The 17,416-nt window shown below is 41.7% G+C and overlaps 1 protein-coding gene and 1 non-coding gene across 2 annotated transcripts in view; one reads left to right on the forward strand and one right to left on the reverse strand.

Annotated features, from left to right (window-relative positions):
• The window catches only part of SHROOM4 (shroom family member 4), a 460,323-nt gene that overhangs the window by 361,330 nt on the left and 81,577 nt on the right, over positions 1 to 17,416 (forward strand). The gene's annotated exons all lie outside the window — the stretch shown is intronic.
• LOC111820699 (U6 spliceosomal RNA) lies at positions 4,166 to 4,268 on the reverse strand. The gene has a single exon (XR_002824213.1). It is a non-coding gene; the product is annotated as a U6 spliceosomal RNA (small nuclear RNA).

Consider the following 17,416-nt stretch of genomic DNA (forward strand, 5'->3'; position numbering starts at 1 on the left):
TGATATGTTGTGGGGTTGTTAACCAATGTCATAAAACAATATGTGTACTACTGTTTCATGAGAAACTATTTGTTCTGTAAACCTTCACCTGAAGTACAATTAAAAAAAATAAATACATTTAAAAAAAATCACTAAGAAAAATGCCAACAAACCAGTGTAAAGGAGGAAGAAAGGACCTGAATAGGAAATTTAAAAAAAAAGAAAGTTAGCTTATAAAGCTGGATGGAAAGATCTCAACAACACTCATAATTAAAGAAATATGGATTAATATAAGCAACAATATACAACTTTCGTGTATCAGAACGGCAAAAATCAAAGCATTTAATATACATTTTTTGGCAAGCATGTGGAGGTGTAAGCAAGTATTATACCTCAAAGTGTGGCTGTTGAACCAGCAGTATGTCTATCAACTGAGAGCTTGTTAGAAATACAGAATCTAAAGCCCTACCCAAGACCTACTGAATCTGTCTGCATTTTAATGAGGTCCCCAGGTGACTTGTATGCATATGGACGTTTGAAAAGCTCTGCTCTACTACATTGTTAACCTCTTCGTATTTCAGGTAGACTTTATGACAATTAAATATTTGGGTATCCTTTGACCCATAATTCAACTTGTAGGAATTTATCTGACATTTTTAATCATGTATGTATATAAAGACATATACTAGGATATTCATTGCAGCATTATTTGTATTAGCAAAAGATTAGAAACAACCTCAGTATTCATCAGTTGCGGAAAAGTTAAATATACTATGAAAAAAATTCACACAGTGAAATACTATGCAGTTATTAAAAATGTGTGAAAAAGGAAGTGCGGATATGCGAATAGCTCCAAGTTATATTAAGTACAGAAAACAAGTATATATAGTATGCTTTTTTGTGTTCTATTATTGTAACTTTCATTGTATAGACAACATAAGTGAGGCAGAGATGTTAAATAACTAGCCCAAGGCCACACATTTAGAAATGGTAGATTGAAATTCAGATAGTCTGGTTCCAGAGCTTGTGCTTTTAACACTATGCTATACTTCTGCCCAGGAATAAAAAAGAAACTGTTAACAGTGGTTTCCCCTGAAGAGTACGGGACTTATTTTTCATTGTATATGCCTTGGTATTGTTTGAATGGTTTGGCCTCTGCAAGTGTTGCTTTAAAAAAAATACTTTAAAATCATCTTGTCCAAAACTGAACTAATCCCTCTCCTGCTGGTGTTGGTGACAGGCTGCATCATTTACTGAAGTGAGAAGTCTGGCAAACACTCAGGGCTCCGCTGTCTTCTTTACCCATCACATCTGTCTCCTCGACTAGGCAATTCTCACATCTGTCCCTCCACTCTATCCCTGAATCATAGATCACTTGGAGTGTAGCATTCATTTCCTAACTGATCCACCTGCCTCTTTTCTACCTACAAACTGCCAACAGATGCATCTTCCCAAAATTCAGCTTCAAAGCTTCTTGAGGACAAGTATCATACTGAAGACTTTTTAGACTCCATAGCACCTACTAGACATACGGTAGACACAGGGTTTATTCCCATCACTCTTAAAATTAAATTAAGAGTCCTTAACAAGACCTACTTACCTGACCCCTGGATACTTCTCCAACCTCATTTCCTGCCCTTCTTTGTCTTGCTCGCTCATTCCAGTCCAGCTAAATTAGCCTTCATGCTTGTTCTTTATGCTGTTCTTGGAGAGAATAAGCTGTTCCTGCCTCAGGACAGTTGCCTTTGCTGATCTCTCTGCCTGGAACATTCCTCCCTCAGATATTCACATGGCTCCTTCCCTGACTTCATTTAGATCGCTACTCAAATATCACCTCCTAATAGGGGCTTTCCCTGACTAAGCTCTCTAAAATAGCACTGGCTCCTACTCCCTACCCTCCTCCCAGTCAGTCTACCTCCTTGCTCTGCTTTCTCTTTCTTCACAGCACTTATCACTGCCTGACATATACTTATTGAGTTGAACCCCATGAGAACTGAGGTCTTGTCTGTTTTATTCACTGCTTTGTACCCAGAACCTTGAACAGTGCTTGCTTGTCTCTCAATAACTAACGAATGAATGAATGGCTAACTCAATAACCAAATAAATGAATGAATTCAATGTTGGTACCTGTATAGAAGGGGAAATACAATAAACTCTGATGACTACTAGAATTTGAGTACTTAATATTTACAATTGTCATTCCATGATTCTGTCTTTCAGCTTTAGCATTTTCAAGTTAATCTATCCATGTGTGGGTTTTTTCCCTCAGTTTTACAAACATCACCTTGACGAAATTTAAAACTCTATTTAAGTCAAGCCTTGTTTTCAAAAATAAGATTTGTCTCCTCCATCCCAAGAGGAAGGAATGTGTATGATTCAGTGCCTCTGTGCGTGCTTGCATGTGTGCATGCTTGAGAGAGAGAGGAGGAGAGGGAGAAGATAGAGAGGATGAAGGGACAAGAGAGGACAGTTACCTGCAGTGAAGAAATTAAGTGGGAATAGGTTAGGGAAATGAGAATAGGGGAGTCCATGTTCCCAAGAAGGAAAATAACTTCATTTCAACTGCTGTATTTTTTTTCCAAATTGTTGTTTCAAAATCCTTAATAAAATAACAACTGAAAACCAAGGAAATGAAAAACCTGATGAACTAGAGCTTTGTGAATGTAAATATATCAGAAAAGAGGATTTCCCAGGGGCTCATGCAGAACATTGTGGAAGCAAGTGAAATCCTTTATGAAGAGAGACTTCTGAAGGGTAGGTAGATATATGGCAGCTGCTTACCAGCTCATATCATCCCCTGATAATAGCAGCTGTAACCTGAGGTCTACCCTGTTGATTTTGGTACCTTCCTCACCATGAAGAAGTATCTTTCTGCACCTGAACTCAAGTGTTTTTCAAGCAGCTGCCCTCTTTTACGTACACAGCCACTGGCAGTTGAAGGAATGGTGTCTATGAATGTTCTTTATGAACTGTAAATATGGTATACACATGTTAGCAGTTAGATGACTTCACAAATGGTGCTTGCTGCCACCCCCACCAGACTTTCCTGTTACTTTGTCCCCTCCCCACTCAACTCTATCCCACCAAGTCCATCAGGCACCTGGAAAGGAATTGAGGCTAAAGAGGTCCTGAGTAGAATTTGTTTCAACCTGTTAGGGAATGACCTTGATTCTGACTTAGACTTCGCCTCCTCTACCTGGCCTCCCCTCAAACTTGCTCCTTGTTCTTCCAACCCTGGCCCACACTCACAGCAAAGAACAATTCCCAGTGCTAATATTAGGGTAAAAAAAAAACCTGTCAGTTGGAGTTTTAAAAAATATTAATAGAACAAACAGAGGAATCCATTGCCAAGCATCAAAGCCTTGTCGGGGGAAAGTATTTTGCTAGGTTGGTGGGCTCTAGGCTGATTTCTTTGAGGGCAAAATCCAGATGTTTGAAATAGTTAAGTGGAATCACAAGTATATTTGCAGATTTCTAACTTAGGAATGTGTCAGACAGTTGTGTCAAACATTTGCCAGGGTAAATGATATGTCCATGTAGAATTATGTCATTTTTCTTTGGGAACTTTTTCATATTAAAGAAGTAATACATACGTAATTTAGAAAATCTAGAAAATTTTTAAAAGTATAAAACATTAAAATGACCTTTAATCCCACCACGCAAAGATAAATAACCACTGGGAAGATACTAGTGCATTTGCATCTAGCCTTTTAATATGTATATGCAATATACATATGCATAAAATATACACACAATACATATTTTTTTGAATTGGGATAGTAGTATGTACAAGTTTGTATACTGGTTTTACACCTACAATTATATTTTAAGCCTTTTCCAGGATCATTAATTAGTCTTTGAAAACATAGTTTTTAATGTCTGACTATTACTCCATCACATAGATGTAGAACACTTCACCTGACTCTGCTTAAATATTGGACATTTAGGATATTTCTAATTTTTACCATTATAAATAACCCTGCAGCAGGTGACACTTCATACACATAAATCAATGTGTGCATCTCAAATTGCTTTCTTAGGATAAAATTCTAGAAGTGAAAGAACTGAATCAAAGCGTGGGGGCATTATTTTTTATTATTGAGGTATAATTCACATACCATAAAGTTCACCATTTTAAAGTGTACAATTCAGTGGGTTTTAGTATTTTCACTATCAAGTTCCAGAAAAAAATAAGGAATGCTTCATCAATTTGCGTGCTATCCTTGTATAGGGGCCATACTAATCTCTGCATCATTCCAATCTTAGTATATGTGGGCTGAAGCAAGCACAGTAGGAACATTTTTAAGTCTCTTCACAACATATGGTCAAATTGCCCTCTAACAAGCGTATACCCACTTCCATTTCCACCCAGCAATGAATAAGAATCCCTATTTCTCTACCGGAGCCCTGGTGGTGCAGTGGTTAAGAGCTATGGCTACTAACCAAAAGGTTGGCAGTTCGAATCCACCAGTCGCTCCTTGGAAACCATATGTGGCAGTTCTACCCTGTCCCATGGGGTCTCTGAGTCAGAATCGACTCGACGGCAACGGGTTTTATTTCCCTACAACTCCGCTGACACATTAAAAAAAACTTTGTCAGTATCATTAAAAATGGAATTTTATTGTTTTGTCTCTTTCACCAGTTCTTCTTCCTCTCCCACCTGAAATAAAGCTGTTCTGCAGAGATCTGTCATCCACCCTCTTTCTTTTGCATGCATTCAGCCTGAGCAGTCACAGCACTACAACAGTCTCACCTGCCTCCTCTCTGTAGATAATGACCGCATGTTCAGACCCTGTCCTATTATACTCTTTCTTACACTGCAGCCCAGACATCAAGCTTCTTTCTGGGCATGCCTCTCTACGTATTTTGTCAGCAAACTCATGTCTGAAATCAAACTTATGTATCCTGAAGCCAGCTCCTGCTCTTCTTTTCCTATCTAGATTAGTGATACCACCATTCTCCCAGGTGCTGCAGTCATCTTATCTCCCTCTTTCCTTCATATCTGATTAGTAGTGCAGCTCCATTGATTCTGTTTCTTAAGTTCTCTTGCACATTCTTCCCTTCTCTTCCATCCCCACTGGCATCGCTCTAGTTTCATCTTTTATTGTTTCTATTGCACTAGCCTACTCACATCTCTGCTACCAATAATCTCCATGCAATTCATCCTACACATGACTACAAGAATGAAAAAAAACAAAAACCCACTGAGCGCAAACCATTTGCGCCACCCAGAGACCTAGCTACAAGAGTAACTTTCCTAAAATACTGCTTTTACCATGTTGCTCTCTTACTCAGGAAGTTTAAGGCCTCTCTCTTGCCTACTGGATTATGTTAAGTAAATGCTTTAACCTGGCACTTAAGGCCCTTCATGCCCTTGCATCATCCTAAATTTACTTCCTATGTGCCTAGTAGAAACTGTGCATGCTTCCTTCAGGATATTCCTGCCTTCTCCACCCCTGTTCATGCAAAACCTGGCATGAACCCTCCTCCAATCTTCCAGCTGAAATTATACTGAGTCTTCAAAAATTAGCTCGAAGGCTGACCAGAGACTCTGTGAAGCCGATTCAACAAGCTGTGATTTCTCCTTTTAACTCATTTTGTTAGCATTTCCTTTATGACACTTAGGACATTCTGCCCTGTTTAGTGGTTATTTGGGTATTTTTCTTCCATCCCCTATCACACTATAAATTCCTTGAGCACAGGGATTATGTCTTCTTCACTTTGGCATGTTCCATAGTGCCTGGCCAGGTGCCTTAAATGTAGATAGGAGCTCCATAAATGCTTGAATAAAAAATGGTGAAGACTGCCAAACTTTTTTTTTTTTTTGAGAACTACCAACGACTCAGTTTTGGCAATTAATACTGTGCTACGAAGGTCCAGTTGCCAGACAACACAGTGTCATGGTTTGTTCTTCTTTTTCCCTTACATCTGTCAGCAAATACTGTGGACTCTTACCTCTTCAAGATACCTATAATCAAACCTCTTTTCTCTATCCCTACTGCTACCTCCCTAGAACAAACCACCATTATCTCTTACCTACAAGAGCCTTTTAAACTGGTTTCCTGACTTCTATTCTTGTTCCCCTAAATTCATTAGCCAAGTGGGATCTTAATAAAACTTAGATCATGTTAGTCTCTTGCTTAACAACCTCCAGAAGCTTCCCACTGCACTGAGAATAAAATCCAAACTCCTTTGAAGCCTCCATGATCTGACCTATGTACTGCTCCAACCTCATCTCCCACTATTCCCCTTGTCCATGGTGCTCCAGCTCTGGTGAGTGTTGGCCCTTTCTCACTGTCATATTTGCTCAGAGCAGAGGTAATGGGTGCTACTGGTTCTATGGAGGTCCTGGCTATATTGTTGGCTGTTGCCGTAGGGCTCCATGTTTTTAGTAGTGGAGATGACTCAGGATGTTGCCAGTAGTTCTAAGGGCTTTAGGACTTGACTTTAGGGAAAACCTGTGTGCATTTCATCAGACCCCTGAAAAGCAATATCTCTAATATTGAGTAGGAGCTGAAGGAGATAATGGATTTAAAGGAGAAAAAAAAGAAACCTTGTATTTTCCTGCAGCCTCCTTTCCAAGGGATGCTATAAATATTACTGGACAGAAAACAGAGCTGGAGGACAAACATCCTCCACCTTCTTTATAACTTGGGTGTTGGTCTGGGAAATTGGGCCTCACAGCAGAATCCTTGAGGCCATCTGTTGAGGCAGATGGTTCTTTTAAACTTGCTGCCATTTTCCCCTGTGTGCTCATCTCAAGTTTCCTTCAGCCCTCTGGTGTTGCACCCTTAGCTTAGGGAGGAGAGAAAATGCCCTCATTCATTATGCAGGGTCCTTGATGTTCTTGACTTGCTCCCCTTGCTTCTAGCAAGAGGGTAAAAGCTGTGAAATATATACCACCGACCTCCTTGCCTTTGGGATCATTGACAAGAAACAGTCTACAGTGGGTATGTTTTATCAGACTATGCATAGAAGTTGGTCCCTATCCCACTCTGAAAGAGAATTTCAAATACTGCATTTCTAAAATACTAAGCATTTGTCTAGCCCCTAATATTTACAAAGCTCTCCAGAGTCATTTTTATGGTTACCTCTTTCCAACTTTCTTTGGAAAAAGAAGGTTCCCATGTTTTAACGATTCCAGTGTGAAAATGGAGAAATGAAAACAGAATGTCAAATGTAAAGGCCCTTAGCCAAATGAAGTTATCACACCCTACTCAGAAAGCCAAAAGTCGCCCCCTGATACACACCACAGCATTCTGGGGGCATGTTCATTTCCACCCTGACAGTCCTTTCCTTTCTTATTCCCTGCCCGTGTTCTGTTTTTAGCCAGGGATGGATCTCAAGGTGGGAAGGATGGAGAAGGGGAACCAGCAATGTACATGAAAGACCCTGAACTAGCTATTCAGAGTGGTGAGGTGAGGCGAGGTGGGGAGGCAGAACTGGAAACCAAAAGCCCCTTCTCCATAAAGTACACATCTCTCAGATGACCCAGATTAGAAATTTATAACACTGATGAGAAAGTCACTGTCCTGAAGGTTCTCAAGTTCTCTTAAAAGCATATATATATATATACATCCCCTTAGTTAGGTCTTTAATAAGGAAGGGTCTCTGGATCACCGGGCTGCAATGTCCTCAGCTGAAGCTGGCTAACAATGGGTGGGGGGGGGGCTTCATAGGCCCCATGATGACCAAGCAGCTTTTCCCCTCTTCTGTCAGATAAACAAGCCATACATTGTTCTGTCCACCATCCTGTATGTAGACTCCCCTTCCTGCTGATCCAGCCAGAACAAGCTCTGGCTCCTTCATGTGAGGCTATTTGGTGGGGAGTTCTAGAAGAGCCACAGAAAGTAAGCATAGCTAATAAAGGACACTATTTTGTGTTTCTCCTTATTCAAACACTTTTAAAAGAGGAAAGACCTCCAGTAAGTTATGGCCCAGAGCTCAAGCTAGGCACAACCCCTCAACCAACAGGGGCCATATTTTCCTTCTTGCCCCAGGTTAGGGGAGAGCCATGGTTCTCTTCCTGCTTGGCCCCCTGCCAAGTATCTCTTGAGAGGTCTGCTGGGAGCCAGGCTTAGACACAGAAGATATTATGGTAAAGGCCAAGTAAGGTAACTAGAGATTGACTCCTTTCAGAATTAGTCTACGTCTCTCCCCTTCACCTCTCACAAACAGTCTTACAAGGACTTTTCTGGGAGCCAGCTTCTGGCTTATTTGCCACTTCTGCCTGCATAGCCCACTCTTCTCTGAAACCTCTGCCAAGTTCTTATCCTCTGAATGCTTGGAAAAGAAGCAGTCATCTTTACCTTCCCTTTAACATAGGAGGTCATACTTAGTCAGGTTATCTGGAACTCAGCTCTGCTAAGTGGGAGAATACTCCCCTTTGCCCTCGCCCAATCCTTAGCCTCTTTCCAAAATCCCAAACTAGCCAAATTGCTCAAGTTCCTCTCTTCTTGTCCTTTGTCCAAGGATTTCTCATGTATGTTGTCTGTGCCCACCTGCCTGTCAACTCATCTGGTCACCACCCACATTTCACACGCCCACCCTGGCTCCCTTCCCCATCCATTCCCATGAACATGCTTGCACCTCTAGTCATACTTCCTCAGCCTCACCTGGCCACTGACAGGGCCAGACTGCTACCAAACTAGCTGCTCTTTATTTGTAAGGAAGTGGGGAAGGCCAGCACTCTTATGGGTGGGGATACTGAGTGGAAGGAGTAAGGCAGTTGACAGACCAGAACATTAGGATAGGCTGGGTACCCAGGTGTGACAGTTAAGGTTGTGTGTCAACTTGGCTAGGCCATGATTCTCAGTGGTTTTGGCAGTTATGTAATGATGTAGTCATCCTCCAAGATGTGATCTGATGTGATCAACCAATCAGTTGTAAGGGGAGTTTCCTCAGGGATGTGGCCTGCATCCAATATATATATAGATATTCTGGCAAAGCTCACTGGCTTGTTCTGGATCCTGCATCTGGCTCATCATCATCTGACCTCTGGTTCTTGGGACTTGAGCCAGTGGCCTGCCATATTGCCTACCAATCTTGGGATTTGTCAGCCTCTGCAGTTTGTGAGCCAGCAGCCTCCCATCTGACCTCCAATCTTGGGTTCATCAGCCCCTGCAGCTACGTGAGTCAGGAGCCTCCAGACTGACACCTGATCAATGGACTTGGGACTTGCCGGCCTCTACAACCACGTGAGCCATTTCCTTGAGATAAATCTCTCTCTCTCTCTCTTTATATATATATATAAAAAAATATATATACCCTTCATTGATTTTGCTTCTCTAGAGAATCCAGCCTGAGACATTTGGTACCAAGAGTGGTTCTAGAGAAACAAAATCGTAAATATGAGTTTTCTAAGTTGGTTCTCAAGTCTGACTAGTCTTAAAGACCCTGATGACTCTGCCTCCAGTAGTAAACAGGGCACTGCTAATCCATGGTGTGAAGTGGCAACATTAATACACAAAATATCACCACCGACAGATCAAGTATTGGTGAGGAGCGAAGCTCTGGGTGGATCACATGTTTGATACTTTTCTACAATTTTGTCAGAATGAGAAGTATAGGGAAGCTGGTTGGTTGGTCCTACTTTTGCTAGACAAAGTGGTGAAAGAAAGACATGAGCTCAGGGCTTCAGAGTCACAGCTCAAGTGCCACATAAAAGACCTCAAATTTGCCACTTGTGCCCTGAAAGAAAGCTTATTTCTTATAGTAACAGAATTAATATTGCCAAAAACCAAACCCAGAGTCTTATTGTAAAAGTGGCTGAATTACAACACCAGTGAATTCCCAACTTCAAATGGTGTCTGAAGGTAAAGTGAGGGCATTGGTTGGGAAGAAATGGGATCCTGAAACTTGGGATGGAGACATATGGATAGATAATCAGGAAGCTGGAAAAACATAGTCCCAAAATTCCGTTGAATCACTCCTGCCTACAGAACCAGCCCTCTTACTCTCATCTGAAGAGATCACTCCATCTTTTTCTGTTAAGCCACCCTCCCAATTAAAGCCATTATCCCCTCCACCCTCATCTGATGAGATTAACCCAGCTGTGCCTGAAGGGTCTTATCTGAGTCATTACCTGTGGAGGTGTCTGAGTCATTACCTGTGGCATCGCCTGAGGCAGATGCCTTACAAGACATTGCTGAATGTTCTTAGAACATATCCCTACAACCCATTTTTGCTTCTAGACCTATAACTAGACTGAAGTCCCAGCAAGCCCCAAAAGGTGAAGTACAAAGTGTGACCCAGTAGGAGGTACACTACACTCCAAAAGAACTGCTTGTCTTTTCTAATATATATAAACAGAAACCTGGGGAATATGTGTGGGAATGGCTATTAAGGGTCAGGGATAATGGTGCAAGAAAAATAAAGTTGGATCAGTCTGAATTTATTGATATGGGCCCACTAAGCACAGATTCTTCATTCAAAGTTTCAGCTGGAAAGGTTAGGAAAGGATCTAACAGTTTATTTGGTTGGTTCGCTGAAACATGGATTACACTGTGGCCTACACCAAATCAAGGTGAACTACCAGACCTGCCTTGGTATACTGTAGAAGAAGGTATCCAAAAGCTTAGGGAAATTGACATGTTAGAGTTTATTTATCAGGTTAGACCCACATACCCACACATGGAGTGCCTAAAAGACACACCTTTTACCACAACAGTGAGGAATAAATTTGTGAAGGGAGCCCCAGCATCCCTGAAGATTGCTATGATTGCTATTTTATGCTACTGTCTTTGACGGTTGGAGCTGTCCTAACTGAATTAAAACACCTAACTACAGTGGGGCTAATTGGACCCCATGATGGTAGAGGCCAAGTGGTGGCACTCAATCAACAAAGACAAGGTGGGCATGGTTGCGGTAATGGACAGCAGAGTCAAAGCTGTAATCAGAATAGTCTGACTTGGATGGATTTATGGTGTTGGCTTCTTAGTCATGGTGTCCCTAGGAGTGAAATAGTTGGGAAATCTACTAAATATTTACTTGATCTGTACAAGCGGAAAAATTCTAGATCACATAAACAGCAGTCTATCTCGAATTGCCAGAATAGAGATTCATGGTCCTTCAATCAGTTCCCAGACTTGAGCCAGTTTACAGACCCATAACCCCTGGAATGAAGGGGAGGCTGGGTCCCGTTTAGGAAGGACACCACTGTTAATCTTTCTCCCAGCCTTCCCCAAAGGGATCTATGGCCTTTTATGAGAATGTTCATTGGGGAAAAGGAAATAATCAGACTGTTTGGGGATTACTGGATACTGGCTCTGAATTGACACTAATTCCAGGAGACCCAAAACATCACTGTGGACCACCAGAGTGGGGGCATATGGAGGTCAGGTTATTAATGGAGTCTTAGCTCAGGTTCATCTCACAGTGGATCCAATGGAACCCTGAACCCACCCTGTAGTGATTTCCCCAGTTCCAGAATGCATAATAGGAATAGACATATTCAGCAACTGGCAGAACCCCTATATTGGATCCCTGACAAGAGGAGTAAGGGCTATTATGGTAAGAAGAGTCAAGTGGACAGCAGCAGCATTGCAGCCCCTTTCTAGGAACTCCTTGAAGGACAGTGGTGAAGGAAAATTCTCCCAATGGGCAGAATTTCAGGCAGTGCACCTACTCACTTTTCCTGGAAGGAGAAATGTCCAGATGTGTGATTGTGGACTGATTCATGGGCTGTGGCCAATGGTTTGGCTGTATGATCAGGGACTTGGAAGAAACATGATTGGAAAATTTGTGACAAGGAGGTGTTGGGAAGAAGTATCTCTCTGAATGGGCCAAAGAAGTAAAGATATTTGTGTCTCATGTGAATACTCACCAAAGGGTGAGGATCTTAACAATCAAGTGGATAGGACGACACATTCTGTGGAAACCAGTCATCCTTTTTCCCCAGCCACTTCTGTCATTGCCCAATGGGCTCATGAACAAAGTGGCCATAGTGGCAAGGATGGAGGTTAAGCATGGGCTCAGAAACATGGACTTCCACTCACCAAGGCCGACTTGGTTACAGCCACTGCTGAATGCCCAATCTGCCAGCAGCAGAGACCAACAGAGTTCCCAGTATGGCACCATTCCTCGAAGTGATCAGCTAGCAACCTGGTGACAGGTTGATTACATTGGACCACTTCCATCATAGAAACGGCAGCATTTTGTTCTTACTGGGATAGACACTTATTCCTAGATACAGATTTGCCTTCCCTGCATACAATGCCTCTGCCAAAACTACAGAATGCCTTATCCACTGTCATGGTATCCCACACAGCAACGCCTCCAATCAAGAGCCTCACTTCACAGCAAATTAAGCACAGCAATGGGCCCATGCTCATGGAATTCACTGGTCTTACCATGTTCCCCATCATCCTGAAACAGCTGGATTGATAGAATGATGGAATGGCCTTATAAAGACACAATTACAGTGCCATCTAGGTGGCAACACTTTGCAGGGTTGGGGCAACGTTTTCCAGAAGGCTGTTTATGCTCTGAACCAGCATCCAATATATGGTGCTGTTTCTCCCATAGCCATAATTCACAGGTCCATGAATCAAAGGGGTGGAAATGGAGGGGCACCATTCACTAGTTCCCCTAGTGACCCACTTGCCAAATTTTTTCTTCCTGTCCCCGAAAACCTCTGCTCCGCCAGTCTAGAGGTCTTAGTTCCAAAGTAAGGAATGCTGCCACCTGGAGACACAGTACAGATTCCATTGAACTGGAAGTTAAGGATGCCACTCGACCACTTTGGGCTCTTCATGACTCTGGATCAACAGGCAAAGAAGGGACTTACCACATTGGCCAGTGTGATTGACCCTGACTACCAATGGGAATTGATTGATGTTGTATAATGGAGGTAAAAAAGAGTATGTGTGGAATGCGGGCGATCCTTTAGGGTGTCTCTTAGTACTACCATGCCCTGTGATTAAAGTCAATGGAAAACTGCAGCAACCCAACTCTGACATGACTACTGATGGCCCAGACACTTCATGAATGAAGTTTTGGGTCACCCCACCACGCAAAGAACCACAACCAGCTAAGGTGCTTGCTGAGGGCAAAGGAATACAGAGTGGGAGGTGGAAGAATGTAGTTCTAAATACCAGTTATAACTATGTGACCAATTGCAAAAATGAGGACTGTAATTATTATGAGTATTTCTTCATTGTATGTATGCATCAAATATTTTTGTTTCTTCACTTATAAAATATAAGATGTAAACAGGGCTAGTGCATTTTCAGTTGTACGCATGTTAGTTGTATCGTGTTAGGTGCAAGTATGACTTTGTAATTGTCTTTACTTAGAGATTGTGTATGGTTTAAGGAGATGTACGCAGGTGCCAGGTTGACAAAGGGTGGACTGTGATAGTTAAGGTTGTGCATCAACTTGACTGGGCCATGATTCTCAGTGGTTTGGCAGTTATGTAATAATGTGATTTGGCAGTTATGTAACAATGTAGTCATCCTCCATGATGTGATCTGATGTGATCAGAGAATCAGTTGTAAGGGCTGTTTCCTCAGGGGTGTGACCTGCATCCAATATACATATGGACATTCTGGGAAATCTCACTGACATGCTTTAGATCCTAAATCTGGCTCGTCATCATCTCACCTCCGGTTCTTGCAACTTGAGGCAGTGGCCTGCCCTATTGCCTGCCGATTTGGGGATTCGTTGGTCTCCACAGACTGTGAGCCAGCAGCCTGCCATCTGATCTGCCAATCTTGGGTTCATCAGTCAGGAGAAGCTATGTGAGTTAGGAGAAGCCTCCAGCCTAACACCTGATCCATGGACTTGGGACTTGCCAGCCTCTACAACTACGTGAGCCATTTCCTTGAGATAAATCTCTCGCTGTCTGTGTATATGTATATATATATATGTACATACGTACAAATGCTTCACTGGTTTTGCTTCTCTAGAGAAGAACCCAGCCTAAGACATCAAGCCTGAGTAATGACGTGAGGAGAGACTGTTTTCTCTGATGCTTTTTCAGACCAGAAGCTGAAAGGGGTTATTCCCTAGTGTACTGTTACTCAAAGTGTGGTTATTATACCAGCAGCATCGGCATCACTCTGGAGCTTGTTAGAAAGTCAGAATCTGGGCCTCACCTTAGACATGCTGAACCTGAATCTGCATTTTAACAAGATCCACAGGGAATTAGTATGCCCACTCAAGTTTGAGAAGAACTTCTTTAGAGTACTAAATCTGACTTTTGAGCCTTCTCTTAACTAAGCCTTTCTCATCCGTCCTCCCTTGAGTTGAAGAAATCATTTTTCATGCTATTAAGGTCAGCAGTTCGAACCCACCATCTGCTTCATGGAAACCATATGGGGCAGTTCAGAATTGACTCAACAGCAACAGGTTTGTTTTTGTTTTTTTTAATGGTGTCTTATCTATTCTTACTTTTGGTAGAGAACAATATTAATAACAGACACCACTTACTGAGCACCTGCCATGTGCCAGGTATGTTTTACAGATGAGGAAAATGAAGCTCTGTGACTTGGCCAAGGCCAAAAAACTAGTGAATGGTAGAGTTGAGATTCAAAGCCAGATCTACATGTCCCCCCCCCCCAAAACTCCTAAACTCCCCCTATAGACTACTTCTTTTTTTAATTTCTTTTTAAAATTTTTTTATTGTTGTAGCTTAAATGAAGTTTACATTTCAAGTTAGTCTCCCATACAAAATTTTATAAATACATCATTATGTGACACTAATTGCTCATCCCATTCTGCGACAGCACACTCCTCCTTTCACCCCTGATTCCCCATGTCCATTCAACCAACTCCTAACCCTCTCTGCCTTCCCATCTCACCTCCGGACAGAAGCTGCCCCTTTAGTCTCCTGTATCTACTTGAGCTAAGAGGCACATTCCTCACAAGTATCACTTTATGTCCCACAGTCCACTCCAATCCCTGTCTGAAGAATTGGCCTCGGAAATTGTTTCAGTTCTGGGCTGATAGGGAATCCAGGGGCCACGCTTTCCGAGGTTCCTCCAGTCTCAGTCAGACCATTAAGTCTGGTCTTCTTACTAGAATTTGAGTTCTGCACCCCATCTTTCTGCTGCTCCATCAGGGACTCTCTGTTGTGTTCTCTGTCAGGGTGGTCATTGGTGGTAGCCAGTCACCATCTAGTTCTGGTCTCAGGCTGATGAAGTCTCTGGCATATGTGGCCCTTTCTGTCTCTTGGGCTAATACTTTCCTTGTGTCTTTGGTGTTCTTCAATCTCCTTTACTCCAGGTGGTTTGGACCAATTGACGCATCTTAGATGGCCGCTTGCAAGCTTTTAAGACCTCAGATGCCACTCACCAAAGTAGGATGCAGAACATTTTCTTAATGAGCTTTGTTATGTCAATTGACGTAGATCTCCCCTGAAATCATGGTCCCCAGACCCCTACCCCTGCTATTCTGTCTCTCAAAGTGTTTGATTGTATTCAGGAAACTTTTTAGCTTTGGTTTAGTCCAGTTGTGCTGACTTCTCCTGGAGTGTGTGCTGTCCTTCCCTTTGCCTAAGATGATTCTTATCCACTATCTAGTTAGTAAGTAACCCTCAACCTCCCTCCCCACCCTTGTAACCATCAAAGAATGTTTTCTTCTGTGTTTAAATCTTTTCTTGAGTTCTTATAATAGTGGCCTTATACAGTATTTGTTCTTCTGTGACTGACTAAATTCACTCAGCATAATAAGTTCCAGTTTCTTCTGTGTTATACGATGTTTCACGGCTTCATCGTTGTTCTCTATCATTGTGTAATAGTCCATTGTGTGGATATACCGTAATTTGTTTATCCATTCGTCTGCTGATGGGCACCTAGGTTGTTTCCATCTTTTTACTATTGGAAACAGTGCTGCAATGAACACGGCTGTGCATATATCTATTCGTGTGATGGCTCTTATTTCCCTAGGATATATTCCAAGGAGGAGGATAGCTGGATCATACGGTACTTCTATTTCTAGCTTTTTAAGGAAGCGCCAAATTGATTTCCAAAGTGGTTGTACCATTTTACATTCCCACCAACAGTGTATAAGTGTTCCAGTCTCTCCACAACCTCTCTAGCATTTATTAGCTTGTGTTTTTTGGATTAATTCTAGCCTCGTAGGGATGAGATGATACCTCATTGTAGTTTTGATCTGCATTTCTCTAATGGCTAAGGATCGTGAGCATTTCTTCATGTGTCTGTTAGCTGCCTGAATATCTGCTTTGGTGAAAGGCCTGTTCATATCCTTTGCCCATTTTTCAATTGGGTTATTTGTCTTTTTGTTGCTGAGGATTTGCAGTATCTTGTAGATTTTAGAGATTAGATGCTGATCAGATTTGTTGTAGCCAAAATTTTTTCCCAGCGTGTAGGTTGTCTTTTTACTCTTTTGTTGAAGTCTTTTGATGAGCATAAGTGTTTGATTTTTAGGAGCTCCCAGTTATCTAGTCTCTCATCTTGTGCTTGTGCATTGTTACTTATGGTTCGTATTCTGTTTATGCCATGTATTAGGGCTCCTAGCGTTGTCCCTATTTTTTCTTCCATGATCTTTATCATTTTAAATTTTATATTTAACTCTTGAATCCATTTTGAGTTAATTTTTGTGCATGGTTTGATGTATGGGTCTTTTTCCACTTTTTTGCAGATGAATATCCAGCTATGCCAGCACCATTTGTTGAAGAGACTGTCTTTTCTCCAATTAACGGACTCTGGGCCTTTGTCAAAAATCAGGTGATCATAGGTGGATGAGCTTATGTCTGGATTCTCAACTCTGTTCCATTGGTCTATGTATCTGTTGTTGTACCAGTACCAGGCTGTTTTGACTACAGTGGTGGTATAATAGGTTCTAAAATCAGGTAGTGTGAGGCCTCCCACTTTGTTCTTCTTCTTGAGTAACACTTTACTTATTTCAGGCCTCTTCCCTTTCCATATGAAGTTGGTGATTTGTTTCTCCATCTCATTAAAAAATGACAGTGGAATTTGGATCGGGATTGCATCATATCTGTAGGTTGCTTTGGGTAGAATTGACATTTTCACTATGTTGAGTCTACCTATCCATGAGCAAGGTATGTTTTTCCACTTATGCTTGTCTCTTTTAGTTTCTTGCAGTAGTGTCTTGTAGTTTTCTCTGTATAGATCTTTTACGTATCTGGTTAAGATTTATTCCTAAGTATTTCATCTTCTTGGGGGCTATTGTAAATAATATTGATTTGGTAATTTTCTCTTTAAGGTTCTCTTTGTTGGTGTAAAGGAATCCAACTGATTTTTGTATGTTTATCTTGTATCCTGAAATTTTGCTGAAATCTTCTATTCGTTCCAGTAGTTTTCTTGTGGATTCTTTGGGGTTTTCTGTGTGTAAGATCATATCATCTGCACACAGAGATACTTTGACTTCTTCCCTACCAGTTTGGATGGTCTTTATTTCTTTTTCTAGCCTAATTGCTCTGCCTAGGACCTCCAGCACAATGTTGAATAAGAGT

This window comes from Trichechus manatus, unplaced genomic scaffold (assembly GCF_000243295.1).
Source record: "Trichechus manatus latirostris isolate Lorelei unplaced genomic scaffold, TriManLat1.0 scaffold00046, whole genome shotgun sequence".
NCBI lineage: Eukaryota > Metazoa > Chordata > Mammalia > Sirenia > Trichechidae > Trichechus > Trichechus manatus.